This window comes from Ostrea edulis, chromosome 5, assembly GCF_947568905.1.
Source record: "Ostrea edulis chromosome 5, xbOstEdul1.1, whole genome shotgun sequence".
NCBI lineage: Eukaryota > Metazoa > Mollusca > Bivalvia > Ostreida > Ostreidae > Ostrea > Ostrea edulis.
The window spans coordinates 56,286,339-56,303,127 of NC_079168.1; the positions used below are offsets into that span (position 1 = coordinate 56,286,339).

Consider the following 16,789-nt stretch of genomic DNA (forward strand, 5'->3'; position numbering starts at 1 on the left):
AAATTTTATGATAAACCATATCACTTCATTTTATGTAGCAATATTCCACTATCACCTGTATATGGTATTTATGTCTTCCAACTGTTCTGCGTATAATCAAATTTCAAATCGAGGAAAGTTACCGAGAAATAAGTTGATGTTACAAGACCTTTGAAGTCAAAATTTCATAAAATATAGGGTCGTTATTATGATCTTACTTCTCTTATGTCAAATGCTGTCTGACTTGTTTTATATCGATTGTTCAGACGTTCTTTATATACTGATTTTGATTACAGATACATGTAACTCCGTTTACTTGATCAAGATAGAGGGCTCACGGCGTATGTAGCCTGTCAACACAGGATGCTTACTCCTCCTAAGCACCTGATCCCACCTCTGGTGTGTCCAGGGCTCTGTCTTTGCCCTACTCTTAATTTTGTATTCTTAACAGGTCTTATAAGATTGATCACTGTTTGTTATTTTCACTTTTCATTCACTTAAAATACATCAGAGATGATTATTAAATTTCATAATTTTGGTAAAACTTCAAGAATACCTTTTCAGATTTTTTCACATTTTCTAGCGCAATCTATACTCTCTATACTTGTATTTTGTTCTCTCTCTCCTTAGCATGAAAAGGTAAAGATAACGACAATATAAGATCCTTTATATGGCTATCTTCATCGCCGAAGTCCTAGTGCTTTCTAGTTTTGTTTTTCAAATGTGATTGGCATTTAACATTATAAAAACAGGCCTTACTACCTGTAATGAATGTAAAGAGAAGAGTTGTAAAACATCAATCTGAACACATCGAAGTGCTTTAGAAGTTCTATAAAGGTAACATTCACACGCTACGTCATCGTCTATCTGGAAAGTGTTTATACTATTTTTTTATTTTAAAAATGAGATAAATATACCAAATTAGTTTCAAAATTAAGATGTCATTAAATAAGAAAACAAATTTGAAAAATTGACATCTGAGCTACACAGATTCAAATCCCCACATCCTTTAAATAGTAATAAGTGCCTCGGTAGCGCAGTAGGTAGCGCGTCAGTCTCATAATCACAAAAGAGCCATCTGAAGGTCGTGAGTTCGATCCTCACCCGGGGCAAATGTTTTTGAAATTGCTGCAATAAGGGGAGTACATCAGCAGGAACAGTAAAATAAACACTTCTGCGAATTCAATCCTTTTGCGTACAAGACAACCAAACACAACTTTGGTGTAAGCCGGGCAAGCTTGTCGGGCAGCCGGCGTTTAAGAACTTTACTACAAATATACTACATACATGGTAACTGATTTGAACAAGTTTTATGCAAGTACTGAATTAAATAACAAAATGGCAAGAAACCCCCCATCATTCCTGTGTGTGAATACTTAATCAATGCATCCCATGTCTCGTTTAAAATCCAACTCGTTCTTTTTAAAATTCTATATCATAGCAGTCGTATTATTCTATTGATGATGTTTGTCATAATCTGGCTACCACTACAGTTTCTTCCTTTAATTTATTATTGGGGAAATATTTTGTACTTGTAGTAACCTCAACTTTTCGTGGATGTTTTAAACATACATTCTCTTTGAGTTATGCACATTTATATTTATCTTGAAACTTGAATTTGAGTAGCTAGTACTATTGAAAACTGCACTGCTTTTAATGTAATCTTTTGTAATTATGACCAGCTTATAGAATGCTATTTTACATTTAGTTTGCATATAATTATAATGTGGTCAATTTTTCTTAATAACTTTTCTTGATTTTATCCTGTTTTCGAAGATCTGGTCTGAACAAAAACCGTCGAATCAAAGGATGCACTACTATGTTGATTTAGATACGTATGTATGTCGTTTTGAAATGAAATGACATTGTTTCCAAAATATGACCTCATTAATTACTTAGCAGGCTTTTTTGGAACGTTTACAATACTGACATTTACAAGTAACAGCAGTGGTTTTGATATGCAACAACCCACAAGATTAAGTGACATTTTTTTCCTGTTAATCATCCCTTATTCTCTCCTCATATGACGGTAGGTCAATACACTAAAATGTTATTCAATGGCTCGTTGAAACACCTGATAGGAAGTATCGTGTCACCATCGAAAGAGTGATATAAGTTCAAAATGATTTTAAATGAATTTTGTGATATTTCCCTGAATGATAAAAAATGTATTTCATTTGCAAATAAGATATTCTAGAGTCCAAAGTTCGCTGTTATTTGATGCATGGTATGAATACGTAATATATCATGCCTAAACGACTCACACAGACACTCTAATATCAAATAAAAAGATAATTATGAAAATTGAAAACGTTCTTTGTTAATGTGTTTTTTAATCTACGGATAAAATCTTTAAAGAACTGTCAATTAGAAAAAAGATATACCAGAGAAATAGATAGGAGTTATGAAATTGATCACTGTTCGTTATCTTCACCTTACATCTTAAAAAGAAATTGAAATGAAATCCATGTAATCCAAATTCAGAAATACTGCAATTTTTCCAATTTCAAGCAGGCCCGATCGGAATTATAAAAGAGAAAATTCGTCAGAGAACACTATAGTTAGTAAACTACATTCTCTTGATGTAAAATGGTCTGCAAATTAAATGAATTTTAAAAGAAACTAATTTCTTGATGAAAAGTGAATACAATTAACAACAGTATCATTTTTGTTTTTAATTTCCATCAATTAGATTCGAATCGGTATACCTTTTTCTCCTTTTCAATTCAAACGATATATCTAGAATTTGGTCATTTCCTTTCAATTTCTTTTTAAAATATATTTCTTTGATATATCTTTCGTCTAACTAACATGATTTTGACGATTTTATCCGTAGACTTAAAAAATATTCAGAAATCACGTTTTGAATTTTCATCAATCTTATTTTTCTCATAAATTCGAATATACATCTATAGCCATGTCTTGTAGGCAAGTTTTATTAGATATTCATACGATGCATCAAATCACAGCGAATGTTAGACTCTAGAATCTCTTATTTGCAAATAAGACACCGTTTTCACCATTCTCCCCCCCCCAAAAAAAAATGCACACAAAACAAATCATATAAAATAACTTACACCATGTATTACTTTTTAATGGTGAAATCCTGCTTTATACGCGCCGCTTAAACGAGCCATTAAATACAATTTTAGTTTAATGAGTCACCATAAAAAGATGATGAAGTTCCTCATTGATAATATTTACGTACATATGTAGTATTTGGTGATCAGGTTTTTGAACAGTCAGTTGTAATTTCCATGAGCACAAAATTTGCTCCTTTATTAGCTGACCTGTTTTGTATTCCTAGGATGCCAAATTTATTCAAAAGCTTTTACATGAGAAGCAAAAAAGCTCTTCCTGTGGCTTTCAACAAGACATTTAGATATATCAAAAACGTTTTATCTATTAATAATACTCATTTTCATAGGTCCATTTGATATATTCCATTGAACTCGAAATAAAACACATCACAGAGACAGTCATATCTCCTTCATATTTGGATATTTTATTGAACATAGATGTTAACAATAAATTAACACGAAATTTTATGATAAACCAGATCACTTCAGTCTGTAGATCGTTAAATGCCCCACATTTATGTAGCAATATTCCACTATCACCTGTATATGGTATTTATGTCTTCCAACTGTTATGCGTATAATCAAATTTCAAATCGAGGCAAGTTACCTAGAAATAAGTTGATGTTACAAGGTTTTCAACTTTGAAGTCAAAATTTCATAAAATATAGGGTCGTTATAATGATCTTACTTCCGTTAGGTCAAATGCTGTCTGACTTGTTTTATATCGATTGTTCAGACGTTCTTTATATACTGATTTTGATTACAGATACATGTAACTCTGTTTACTTGATCAAGATAGAGGGCTCACAGTGTATGTAGCCTGTCAACACAGGATGCTTACTCCTCCTAGACACCTGCTCTTCCTCTGGTGTGTCCAGGGCTCTGTCTTTGCCCTACTCTTAATTTTGTATTCTTAACGGGTCTTATAAGATTGATCACTGTTTGTTATCTTCACTTTTCATTCAGTTAAAATACATCAGAGATGATTATTAAATTTCATAATTTTGTTAAAACTTCAAGAATACCTTTTCAGATGTTTTTTCCCGCATTTTCTAGCGCAATCTATACTCTCTATACATGTATTTTGTTCTCTCTCTCCTTACCATGAAAAGGTAAAGATAACGACAATATCAAATCCTATATATGGCTATCTTCATTGCCGAAGTCCTAGTGTTTTCTAGTTTTGTTTTTCAAGTGTGATTGGCATTTAACATTATAAAAACAGGCCTTACTACCTGTAATGAATGTAAAGAGAAGAGTTGTAAAACATCAACCTGAACACATCGAAGTGCTTTAGAAGTTCTATAAAGGTAACATTCACACGTTGCATCATCGTCTATCTGGAAAGTGTTTATACTATTTTTTTTATTTTAAAAATGAGATAAATATACCAAATTAGTTTCAAAATTAAAATGTCATTAAATAAGAAAACAAATTTGAAAAATTGACATCTGAGCTACACAGATTCAAATCCCCACATCCTTAAAATAGTAATAAGTGCCTCGGTAGCGCAGTAGGTAGCGCGTCAGTCTCATAATCACAAAAGAGCCATCTGAAGGTCGTGAGTTCGATCCTCACCCGGGGCAAATGTTTTTGAAACTGCTGCAATAAGGGGAGTACCTCAGCAGGAACAGTATAATATACACTTCTGTGAATTCAATCCTTTTGCGTACAAGACAACCAAACACAACTTTGGTGTAAGCCGGGCAAGCTTGTCGGGCACCTCGCGTTTAAGAACTTAACAACAAATATACTTCATACATGGTAACTGATTTGAACAAGTTTTATGCAAGTACTGAATTAAATAACAAAATGTCAAGAAACCCCCCATCATTGACGTTAAAAACCGCCCAGGAAAAACCATAGATAAAATATTTGAAAAAACTATGGAAACCTGTGTCCTAATGTAAAACTTATACGGTACCAATTTTGATGCACCAGAGGCGCATTAAGTAACGTCTAAGGGTGAATATATGACCTTATTCATAATTAAATATAATAATAAAAAATTGTGCTGCGTGCACTTCGTGAGACTGGCTTAGAATTACCTTACTCATGATATCGACACTTTATATAGGTCTTCCTATGGCCACGTCTTGTATTATTATGCATAGCCATTCGAACACGTTCCTATCATACAACGTTTTCCCGCTATTCTTCGAAACGCGGGAAAACTACATTATACAAATCTTATGAATACAGTTCGAATGAAGAGAAATATGAATAATCCATTACAACTGCTTCGACAGTAAAAACAAAAGGATTTACATTTCAAATACAACCAAAATGTGTCACAATATGATATCGATTGCAATGATTGACTTTTTTCTGATAATTATCTTTTGAGATATAGTTTATTACGAGCTCACGTTTGTTTGTTTTTCAGGAACAAACCCCAAATTCGGGAGATATAAAGCTAGTCGAAAACATATTTAGAGGTCAGTAGAGCTTGATCACCAATGGGCAGTTACCTCAGTTGATAGAAAACCTGATTAGGAAATTCAAGGGCCCCGGGTTCGAATCCTGGTCTAGTCCGCTTCCTTTTCTTCCTTCCGGTTACATTTGGTGCCATTGACCAACCCTGGACTTGCAGTTGAACGTCCTGCCATGGGCAAAAGAAATCTGGGTTGTGTGTCATTGAGGGCGAAGGCAAATGAAGTCGGGAGGAATGTAGCAGTTAGACGGGTTCGATCGTCAGTTGGTAGAGCACCTGATATTCAAGGGATCCGGGTTCGAATCCAAGTCTGGTCCGTCGTATTTCGTCCCTGTTACATTTGGTGGCGCTTATCATCCCTGGATTTGCAGTGAAAGTCTTCCCAGGACCAAGGGAATTTCAGTTCTGTGTCTTCGAGGGTGAAGAAAATTTAAGGAGGGAGGAATGTAGAGGTCATCAGGATTCGATCGCCGGTTACCATGTAGCTTAGTTGGTAGAGCGCTTGACTGGGTATTCAGGGAGCCCAGGATGAAAATTCGGGTCTAGTCCGTTGCATGTACTTCCTTCCTGTTACACATGTAAAACATTGCTTAGTTTTCTCATCATATACATATCTATCTAGTACATGAAGGACGAAGATAACGAACAGTGATCAATCTCTTAACTCCTTTATGCAATACAAACTAGAGAGTTGAGCAAACACGGACCCATAGATATACCAGAGGTGGAATCATGCAATGTGAAGCATACAGATCTGAGTAACCATGAAATTTTCGCCTCTCCATTGCTTTCAGAATAATGCATAAAACGAGTAAATGATCTATAGTACTAAAGAGTCAATATTAAATACATACATTTACACACGTCTGTTCTTACAGTTTCTGTGTATAGAGATTAACCGAAACTTGAGTGTTTTTGGAGGAGGAGATAATTAATCATAAGAAACACAAATATAGTCCGATCACAATATTCCAGGATTGTTATTAGACAAAAACTCAACCTGGGCACAATGCAAGGAACATGTATGCATGTACTCTATATTTTTAAACCTATAAAGGTGTCATTGTGTATATCCTATCTCGTTTTACGTCCAATTTGAGAAGAATTCAGTCTGTGATATAGACAACTCTCCAGCTATCAGTGAATTGTCATATAATTTGACTTATGTATAGAGCTCAAAGCCATACCACTGAGGTACTAACATTATTGAGTCAACACATATCTTAAAACGGAGGGTTTTTAAGGTCGCATCTGAAAGACCCGTAACTTTCCTTTGCAATGCTGAGTTCTTCCAGAAAGAGTGCTTACTAAATATGTTAAACGTTTTGGGTTTGACGCGGCGGTTGGGTTACGAATCCAACAAAGGACTTCAATTTTCCTAAATGAGGGTCCTAAGGGAGGGCTACTGATCTAATCTCGACTCCTGTAAGTGAATTGTTCTATTTATTAAAAGGTCTAAGTTGTTCTTGTGGAGGTCTTCTATTTTCCTTCTGTTTACTTCCAGATTTTTCCGCGGTGGCCTAGAGGTAGAGCGTTCGCTCCGCATGCGGAAGGTCGGAGTTCAAATCCCAGTTGCGACAGCCCTAAGTTGTTAAAGCAGGTAAATACAGCTCGATCGCCAAATGCTCGGCATCAGGAGTGAATCTCACAGTTTCTTAGAGATGACCTAAGATACGGATGTCCCGTGCCACAGTAAGTGTTCCATGCTAAAGAATGATCACTGCTCAATGGCCTTAAGCACCAAACATAGGTCTAAATATGACATGCTTCTGTATTCATATGAGACAGAATTAACTCAAAAGTCGTCCATGTCTGCTTCATATTTGAATATTTTAGTGAATATCGCTGTTAACAGCAAAATAACAATACACCATTATGAAAAACAAGATAATGTCAGCTTCTCCATCAACTTCCGATATTTGTGTATCAATATTCCATTATCATCTGAATATGGTGTTTATCTCGAAATTGATTCGAGCCGTGAGAGTATGTTCTACGTATGCTCATTTTTTTTTTTAAATCGCTGAAGGCTACAGACAAATAAATTGATGTTACAGGGCTTTCGAAAATCTCGTTGAAAGTCCGCACCTCACAAATTATGCGATTGATATCAAGATCTTATGAGCAAATACTACCTATCACTGGTTTGAATGCTGCCTGACGTGTTTCATACCAATTCTTAGACAGGTCTTACATATTGATTTGGAATACGGATTACTCCGTTATCCTGATGAAATTAGATAGCTTACCGCGGGTGTGACCGGTCAATAGCAGATGCTTACTCCTCCTAGGCATCTGGTCTCACTTTTTGAATGTCCAAGGCCCCGTGTTTGATTCTCCATGTTGGAAAGTTTTTCTCGAGTACCAAGAGATTTGGTGCCGGGCGAAACGAGGAACCCAATCGAGTGGTGGGAGAAAAATTTAACAACATACTTAGTACATGTTTCACACGAGAAATGAAGCCTCTTTGAGGTGTCTATTTAATTTGTTTTAACACTTTCATATTTTTTATCCTTTAATCAAGATCATCAGCATTTATCTTAGCTGGTGGAAATTTATATTGATTGAGGTTGAAAGTTTGATAATTTGTGCCCTTAAGGGGAGTTTACCTGTATTAAACAGCCAGGTAAGGGTGCACAGTGAATAGTTGTCATGTTTTGTTAGTTTTTTTTTGTATACATTCAATATATCTTCATCCATGTTTCAAGAGTGTCTGTCATGTGTTTTTAAATGAATTTAATCTAGAAACTTACTGAAATTGTATTTTTTAGACATTTTCGGGTATGATAGATAATACTTTGAAGCGTTTGCTAGATATCATTTCTGAAAATGATCTTCAAAACAGACTAATTGGGAGACCAACAAAACCGGACCAGGGATTCTGATGGAGTGATATAAATCTACCCGTGTCTTTTAAATTTGGTACAAATGATAGATTGCTGGATGTGTTACTTTATGACCGAAGCCCGAACACAAGATGGTGAGTACACATCCTATATTATTTTCATGAAGTGCTAGTGATGGGGCAAAACATATACCTCAGAGAGAGAGAGAGAGAGAGAGAGAGAGAGAGAGAGAGAGAGAGACAGAGAGAGAGAGAGAGAGAGAGAGAGAGAGAGGTATATCTTTAATAGATTTTAATAGAGCATGTCTGTTCTCTTGTTTCTGTTGGTCGCTCAAGCCGACCAAATTTTGTTTTGATATTCCATTCTTCATACCAAGTATGGTAACTGACACACCGTATGCAGAAAGTGCGACACCCTTCCTTGATTTATACCAATCATTGATAATCATTGGTCTAATATTTAGAAATACAAATACACAGTCATCCAATCATGAAGCTTGGACTTGGGATGTACCAAGGTATTTGGTACACGCAAAAAATCTTTTGTTCGAGGTGTGAATTATGTACTAATGGATTTATGATTCAAGTGTTCATCTATTCGACAATATAGGTATAGGATACAACTTTCATAACTTAGACTATTGATCATCTGGGATAGTGGACAATGTTGTAGAAGTTTTCTTCGAGGTCAACCAGCTGTGGTGATACTCTACATGACCGTATGACTGCTTCTGTGAATGTTGTTGAAATTTTTTTTTTTTTTTTTATCAAAATCAAAGATGTCGAAAAACAATAGAACTTTTGATGATTTTTGTCATAATCTGGCTACCACTACAGTTTTTTCCTTTAATTCATTATTGGGGAAATATTTTGTACTTGTAGTAACCTCAGCTTTTCGTGGATGTTTTAAACATACATTCTCTCTGAATAATGCACATTTGTGTTTATCTGGAAACTTGAATTTGAGTCGCTAGTACTATTGAAAACTGCACTGCTTTTAAAGTAATCTTTTCTAATTATGACTAGCTTATAGAAATGTAATTCCATGCTATCTATTAGCTATTTAACATTTAGTTTGCATATCATTATAATGTGGTCAATTTTTCTTAATAAATTTTCTTGATTTTATCCTGTTTTCGAAGATCTGGTCTGAACAAAAATTGTAGAATCAAAGGATGCACTACTATGTTGATTTAGATACGTATGTGTGTCGTTTTCAAATGAAATGACATTGTTTCCAAAATATGACCTCATTAATTACTTAGCAGGCTTTTTCGGAACGTTTACAATACTGACATTTACAAGTAACAGCAGTGGTTTTGATATGCAACAACCCACAAGATTAATTGACATTTTAAAGAAATTTGTATATTTCAGACAAAAGGGGAATTAGCTCAAGTGGTAGAGCGCTCGCTTAGCATGTGAGAGGTACCGGGATCGATACCCGGATTCTCCACTTTTTTCCTGTTAAAGTAGACCTATACTCAGCCTACGTCACAATCAAATGTAAATGCGGAACCATGCTTCCGTTTTCCGAAATGTGATACTTTAACGATATCCATTTGATTTTTACATGGTGATACGAGATATGGATATCCGATATCAATTCCTTCCTGGGTGTTCTTATCTTCTTATCAGTCAAATATTTATTTTGTGGTGTTTTTTTTAAAGGGGGGAAGATAGAGATGATTATAGCTTTAGAAAAAAATCGGTTGAAGAACAAACATTTTGGTGGATGAGGGTGTGTCAATTACATTGTACATGTCCGTGAGGTATTCAGTGTTCACTGACTATTTATGTATGTAAAAGTTTTACTATGATCCAAATGTTCAACATATAACATATGGAATTGCGGAACATCAGAAAGTGTGTGTGTGTGGGGGGGGGACAGATGGGAAAGGGGGAGGAGATGTCAGACCAATTCAGATTTCCACGAGCATCATGATAATATTTCATTGATGAGAATCCGGGTTGGAATAGGTTCCAAATTATCATCAACAAATACATGGTACGCTGTGTAAAAAAGAAAAGTTCACATTTTGCTGCTCCAGTGACCAGAGATATCGTAGTTGTGTTCGCTGCTACAATGTTACTGATATTGACACAAGCTTCAAAGATCAGCTGCAAATAATTTGTTTTATTTCACCGACCGTCATGAATTTGTCATTTTTTCCTCATCCTCTCTCCTTTTTCAAAATTATTGGGGCGGCATCTATTAGTTCCTTATTGGGATTGCATCTACTTAGACCGGCGTAAGTGGTGTACGTGTACATGTTCATTCATCCAATTTATGTACATGTACTGTAAATGATTTCATGACCTGTAGAGATAGATATAAAACTTTGTCTCAGGATATAAGATATATCACACATTAGACGTATACATTAATCATATAAGCAAAATCATCAAAATTCAGTTTGTTACTTTTGTTTTACATTTACATTGTGCAAAGCCTCTCTAGAATTTATTGTAAACCACATGTATCTTATAATAGTTATAGTTTAGCATAGTTCAAATTATTATTCAAGGTTGTAAATATGTTCAAACTTCACATGTCTTACGAAAATATGATAATGTATAATTTTTCAAGATTTATGGTACTTGTTGTACACCTGATAGCTTCTAAAATAATATGTCAACATATGATTTTCTTGCTCAAATACTTATTCTAAGATAATAATCTGTAAATCAAAAACAATTTCTTCAAGGTTTAGTCCATCAAAATTAGGGAAAAGACGAATATTGACGTCAAATAGTATCTCCTACATGTTTGGGCTCATAAATTATACATTGTGAAAATATTTATTCCAATTTATTAGAATAAATGATTACATACCATTAAATAAAGGGTATATAGTCTATGTTGCTTATTACAGCCCATTTGTTTGGGAAAATAATAATTAATAAGAAAAATAAAGAAGGAGGAGTGCATTTTCCTTAATGTTGATGGGGTGCTTACTTTTGAGAAGCAATAACAATGAAAATAGCATGTCAACATATATATATTTCAATGTCTATCTATTACTGGAATGTATATTTATTTTGTAAAGGCAATTTTTTAATCGTTGAGTCCATTTAAGGCCGAGTATAGATCTACCTTAATCATCCCTTATTCTCTCCTGATATGAAGGTAGCTCAATACACTAAAATGTTATTCAATGGCTCGTTGAAACACCTGATAGGAGGTATCGTGTCACCATCGAAAGAGTGATATAACTTCAAAATGATTATAAATGAATTTTGTGATGTTTCTCTGAATGATAAAAAATGTACTCTCTTTGCAAATAAGGTATTCTAGAGTCCAAAGTTCGCTGTTATTTGATGCATGGTATGAATACCTAATACATCATGCCTAAACGACTGACACAGACACTCCAATATCAAATAAAAAGATAGTTATGAAAATTGAAAACGTTCTTTGTTAATGTGTGTTTTTAATCTACGGATAAAATCTTTAAAGGCATGTCAATTAGAAAAAAGATATACCAGAGAAATACTTAGGAGTTATCAGATTGATCACTGTTCGTTATCTTCACCTTGCATCTTAAAAAGAAATTGAAATGAAATAATCCAAATTCAGAAATACTGCAATTTTTCCAATTTCAAGCAGGCCCGATCGGAATTATAAAAGAGAAAATTCGTCAGAGAACACTGTAGTTAGTAAACTACATTCTCTTGATACAAAATGGTTTGCAAATTAAATGAATTTTAAAATAAACTAATTTCTTGATGAAAAGTGAATACAATTAACAACAGTATAATTTTTGTTATTAATTTCTATCAATTAGATTCGAATCGGTACTTTTTTCTCCTCTTCAATTCAAAGGATATATCTAGAATTTGTTCATTCCTTTCAATTTCTTATTAAAATATATTTCGTCGATATATCTTTCGTCTAACTAACATGATTTTGACGATTTTATCCGTAGACTTAAAAAATATTCACAAATCACGTTTTAAATTTTCATCAATCTTATTTTTGTCATAAATTCGAATATACATCTATGTCCATGTCTTGTAGGCATGTTTTATTAGATATTCATACCATGCATCAAATCACAGTGAATGTTAGACTCTAGAATCTCTTATTTGCAAATAAGACACCTTTTTCACCATTCTCAAAAAAAAAAAAAAAAACCCACACAAAACAAATCATATAAAATAACTTAGACCACGTATTACTTTTTAATGGTGAAATCCTGCTTTATACGCGCCGCTTAAACGAGCCATTAAATACAATTTTAGTGTAATGAGTCACCATAAAAAGATGATGAAGTTCCTCATTGATAATATTTACGTACATATGTAGTATTTGGTGATCAGGTCTTTGAACAGTCAGTTGTAATTTCCATGAGCACAAAATTTGCTCCTTTATTAGCTGACCTGTTTTGTATTCCTAGGATGCCAAATTTATTCAAAAGCTTTTACATGAGAAGCAAAAAAGCTCTTCATGTGGCCTTCAACATGACATTTAGATATATCAAAGACGTTTAATCTATTAATAATACTCATTTTCATAAGTCCATTTGATATATTCCATTGAACTCGAAATAAAACACATCACAGAGTCAGTCATATCTCCTTCATATTTAGGTATTTTATTGAACATAGATGTTAACAATAAATTAACACGAAGTTTTATGATAAACCAGATCACTTCAGCCTGTAGATCGTTAAATGCCTCACATTTATGTAGCAATATTCCACTATCACCTGTATATGGTATTTATGTCTTCCAACTGTTCTGCGTATAATCAAATTTCAAATCGAGGAAAGTTACCGAGAAATAAGTTGATGTTACAAGATTTTCAACAGTCTCCTTTGAAGTCAAAATCTCATAAAATATAGGGTCGTTATAATGATCTTACTTCCGTTAGGTCAAATGCTGTCTGACTTGTTTTATATCGATTGTTCAGACGTTCTTTATATACTGATTTTGATTACAGATACATGTAACTCCGTTTACTTGATCAAGATAGAGGGCTCACGGCGTATGTAGCCTGTCAACACAGGATGCTTACTCCTCCTAAGCACCTGATCCCACCTCTGGTGTGTCCAGGGCTCTGTCTTTGCCCTACTCTTAATTTTGTATTCTTAACAGGTCTTATAAGATTGATCACTGTTTGTTATTTTCACTTTTCATTCACTTAAAATACATCAGAGATGATTATTAAATTTCATAATTTTGTTACAACTTCAAAAATACCTTTTCAGATTTTTTCCCATTTTCTAGCGCAATCTATACTCTCTATACATGTATTTTGTTCTCTCTCTCCTTAGCATGAAAAGGTAAAGATAACGACAATATAAGATCCTTGATATGGCTATCTTCATTGCCGAAGTCCTAGTGTTTTGTAGTTTTGTTTTTCAAATGTGATTGGCATTTAACATTATAAAAACAGGCTTTACTACCTGTAATTAATGTAAAGAGAAGAGTTGTAAAACATCAACTTGAACACATCGAAGTCCTTTAGAAGTTCTATAACGATAAATATCAAACGATACGTCATCGTCTATCTAAAAAGTGTTTATACTAATATTTCATTTTAAAAATGAGATAAATATACCAAATTAGTTTCAAAATTAAGATGTCATTAAATAAGAAAACAAATTTGAAAAATTGACATCTGAGCTACACTGATTAAAATCCCCAAATCCTTAAAATAGTAATGAGTGCCTCGGTAGCGCAGTAGGTAGCGCGTCAGTCTCATAATCACAAAAGAGCCATCTGAAGGTCGTGAGTTCGATCCTCACCCGGGGCAAATGTTTTTGAAATTGCTGCAATAAGGGGAGTACCTCAGCAGGAACAGTATAATATACACTTCTGTGAATGCAATCCTTTTGCGAACAAGACAACCAAACACAACTTCGGTGTAAGCCAGGGAAGCTTGTCGGGCAGCCGGCGTTTAAGAACTTTACAACAAATATACTACATACATGGTAACTGATTTGAACAAGTTTTATGCAAGTACTGAATCAAATAACAAAATGTCAAGAAACCCCCATCATTGACGTTAAAAACCGCCCAGGAAAACAAATAGATAAAATATTTGAAAAAACTATGGAAACCTAGCTGTGTCCTAAAGCAAGTGTTAAGTAACGTCTAAGGGTGAATATTGGACCTTATTCATAATTAAATATAATAATAAAAAATTGTGCTGCGTGCACTTCGTGAGACTGGCTTAGAATGACCTTACTCATGATATCGACACTTTATATAGGCCTTCCTATGGCCACGCTTTGTATTATTATGCATAGCCATTCGAACACGTTCCTATCATACAACGTTTTCCCGCTATTCTTCGAAACGCGGGAAAACTACATTATACAAATCTTATGAATACAGTTCGAATGAAGAGAAATATGAATATCCATTACAACTGCTTCGACAGTAAAAACAAAAGGATTTACATTTCAAATACAACAGAAATGTGTCACAATATGATATCGATTGCAATGATTGACTTTTTTCTGATAATTATCTTTTGAGATATAGTTTATTACGAGCTCACGTTTGTTTGTTTTTCAGGAACAAACCCCAAATTCGGGAGATATAAAAATAGCCGAAAACAAATTTAATGGTCAATAAAGCTTAATCGCCAATGGGCAGTTACCTCAGTTGATAGAAAACCTGATTAGGAAATTCAAGGGCCCCGAGTTTGAATCCTGGTCTAGTCCGTTTCATTTTCTTCCTTTCGGTTACATTTGGTGCCGTTGACCACCCCTGGACTTGCAGTTGAACGTTCTGTCATGGGCAAAAGAAATCTGGGTTGTGTGTCATCGAGGGCGAAGGCAAATGAAGTTGGGAGGAATGTAGCAGTTAGACGGGTTGGATCGTCAGTTAAGAGTTAGCTCAGTTGGTAGAGCACCTGATATTCAAGGGGTCCGTGTTCGAATTCAAGTCTGGTCCGTTGCATTTCCTCCCTGTTACATTTGGTGGCGCTCATCATCCCTGGATTTGCAGTGAAAGTCCTCCCAGGACCAAAGGAATTTTGGTTGTGTGTCTTCGAGGGTGAAGAACATTTAAGGAGGGAGGAATGTAGAGGTCATCAGGATTCGACCGCCGGTTATCATGTAGCTTAGTTGGTAGAGCGCTTGGCTGGGTATTCAGGGAGCCCAGGATAAAATTCGCGTCTACTCCGTTTCATGTTCTTCCTTCTTGTTACACGTGTAAAACATTGCTTAGTTTTCTCATCATATACATATCTATCTAGTACATGAAGGACGAAGATAACGAACAGTGATCAATCTCTTAACTCCTATATGCAATACAAACTAGAGAGTTGGGCAAACACGGACCCCTGGATATACCAGAGGTGGAATCGTGCAATGTGAAGCATACAGATCTGAGTAACCATGAAATTTTCGCCTCTCCATTGCTTTCAGAATAATGCATAAAACGAGTAAATTATTTATAGTACTAAAGAATCAATATTAAATACATCCATTTACCCACGTCTGTTCTTACAGTTTCTGTGTATAGAGATTAACCGAAACTTGAGTGTTTTTGGAGGAGGAGATAATTAATCATAAGAAACACAAATATAGTCCGATCACAATATTCCAAGATTGTTATTAGACAAAAACTCAACCTGGGCACAATGCAAGGAACATGTATACTCTATATTTTTAAACCTATAAAGGTGTCATTGTGTATATCCTATCTCGTGTTACGTCCAATTTGAGAAGAATTCAGTCTGTGATATAGACAACTCTCCAGCTATCAGTGAATTGTCATATAATTTGACTTATGTATAGAGCTCAAAGCTCAAAGCTCAAAACTGAGGTAACATTATCGAGCCTACACATATCTTAACACAGTCCCTTCGTTTTTAAGGTCGCATCTAAAGACCCGTAACTTTCCTTTGCAATGCTGAGTTCTTCCAGAAAGAGTGCTTACTGGATATGTTAAACGTTTTGGGTTTGACGCGGCGGCAGGATTAATATTACGAATCCAACAAAGGACTTCAATTTTCCTAAATAAGGGTCCTAAGGGAGGGCTACTGCTCTAATCTCGACTCCTGTAAGTGAATTGTTCTATTTATTAAAAGGTTTAAGTTGTTCTTGTGGAGGTCTTCTATTTTCCTTCTGTTTATTTCCAGATTTCGCTGCGGTGGCCTAGAGGTAGAGCGTTCGCTCCGCATGCGGAAGGTCGGAGTTCGAATCCCGGTCGCGACAGCCCTAAGTTGTTAAAGCAGGTAATTACAGCTCGATCGCCAAACGTTCGGCATCAGGAATGAATCTCACGGTTCGTTAGAGATGACCTTAGATACGGATGTCCCGTGTCACAGTAAGTGTTCCACAATAAAGAATCATCACTGCTCAATGGCCTTAAGCGCCGAACATAGGCCTACCGTAGTAAATATGACATGCTTTTGTATTGATATGAGACAGAATTAACTCAAAAGTCGTCCATGTCTGCTTCATATTTGAATATTTTAGTGAATATCG

General features: G+C 34.9%; 4 non-coding genes across 4 annotated transcripts; all 4 read left to right on the plus strand.

Annotated features, from left to right (window-relative positions):
- The first annotated feature begins 1,004 nt into the window (after nucleotides 1-1,004).
- On the plus strand, nucleotides 1,005-1,091 carry Trnam-cau (transfer RNA methionine (anticodon CAU)). Its single transcript is given in 2 exon segments — nucleotides 1,005-1,041; nucleotides 1,056-1,091. It is a non-coding gene; the product is annotated as a tRNA-Met (tRNA).
- Nucleotides 1,092-4,558: 3,467 nt separating this feature from the next.
- On the plus strand, nucleotides 4,559-4,645 carry Trnam-cau (transfer RNA methionine (anticodon CAU)). The gene is given in 2 exon segments: nucleotides 4,559-4,595; nucleotides 4,610-4,645. It is a non-coding gene; the product is annotated as a tRNA-Met (tRNA).
- A 5,076-nt stretch (nucleotides 4,646-9,721) lies between these two features.
- Nucleotides 9,722-9,794, plus strand: Trnaa-agc (transfer RNA alanine (anticodon AGC)). The gene has a single exon. It is a non-coding gene; the product is annotated as a tRNA-Ala (tRNA).
- A 4,219-nt stretch (nucleotides 9,795-14,013) lies between these two features.
- Nucleotides 14,014-14,100, plus strand: Trnam-cau (transfer RNA methionine (anticodon CAU)). Its single transcript is given in 2 exon segments — nucleotides 14,014-14,050; nucleotides 14,065-14,100. It is a non-coding gene; the product is annotated as a tRNA-Met (tRNA).
- Nucleotides 14,101-16,789: the final 2,689 nt, after the last annotated feature.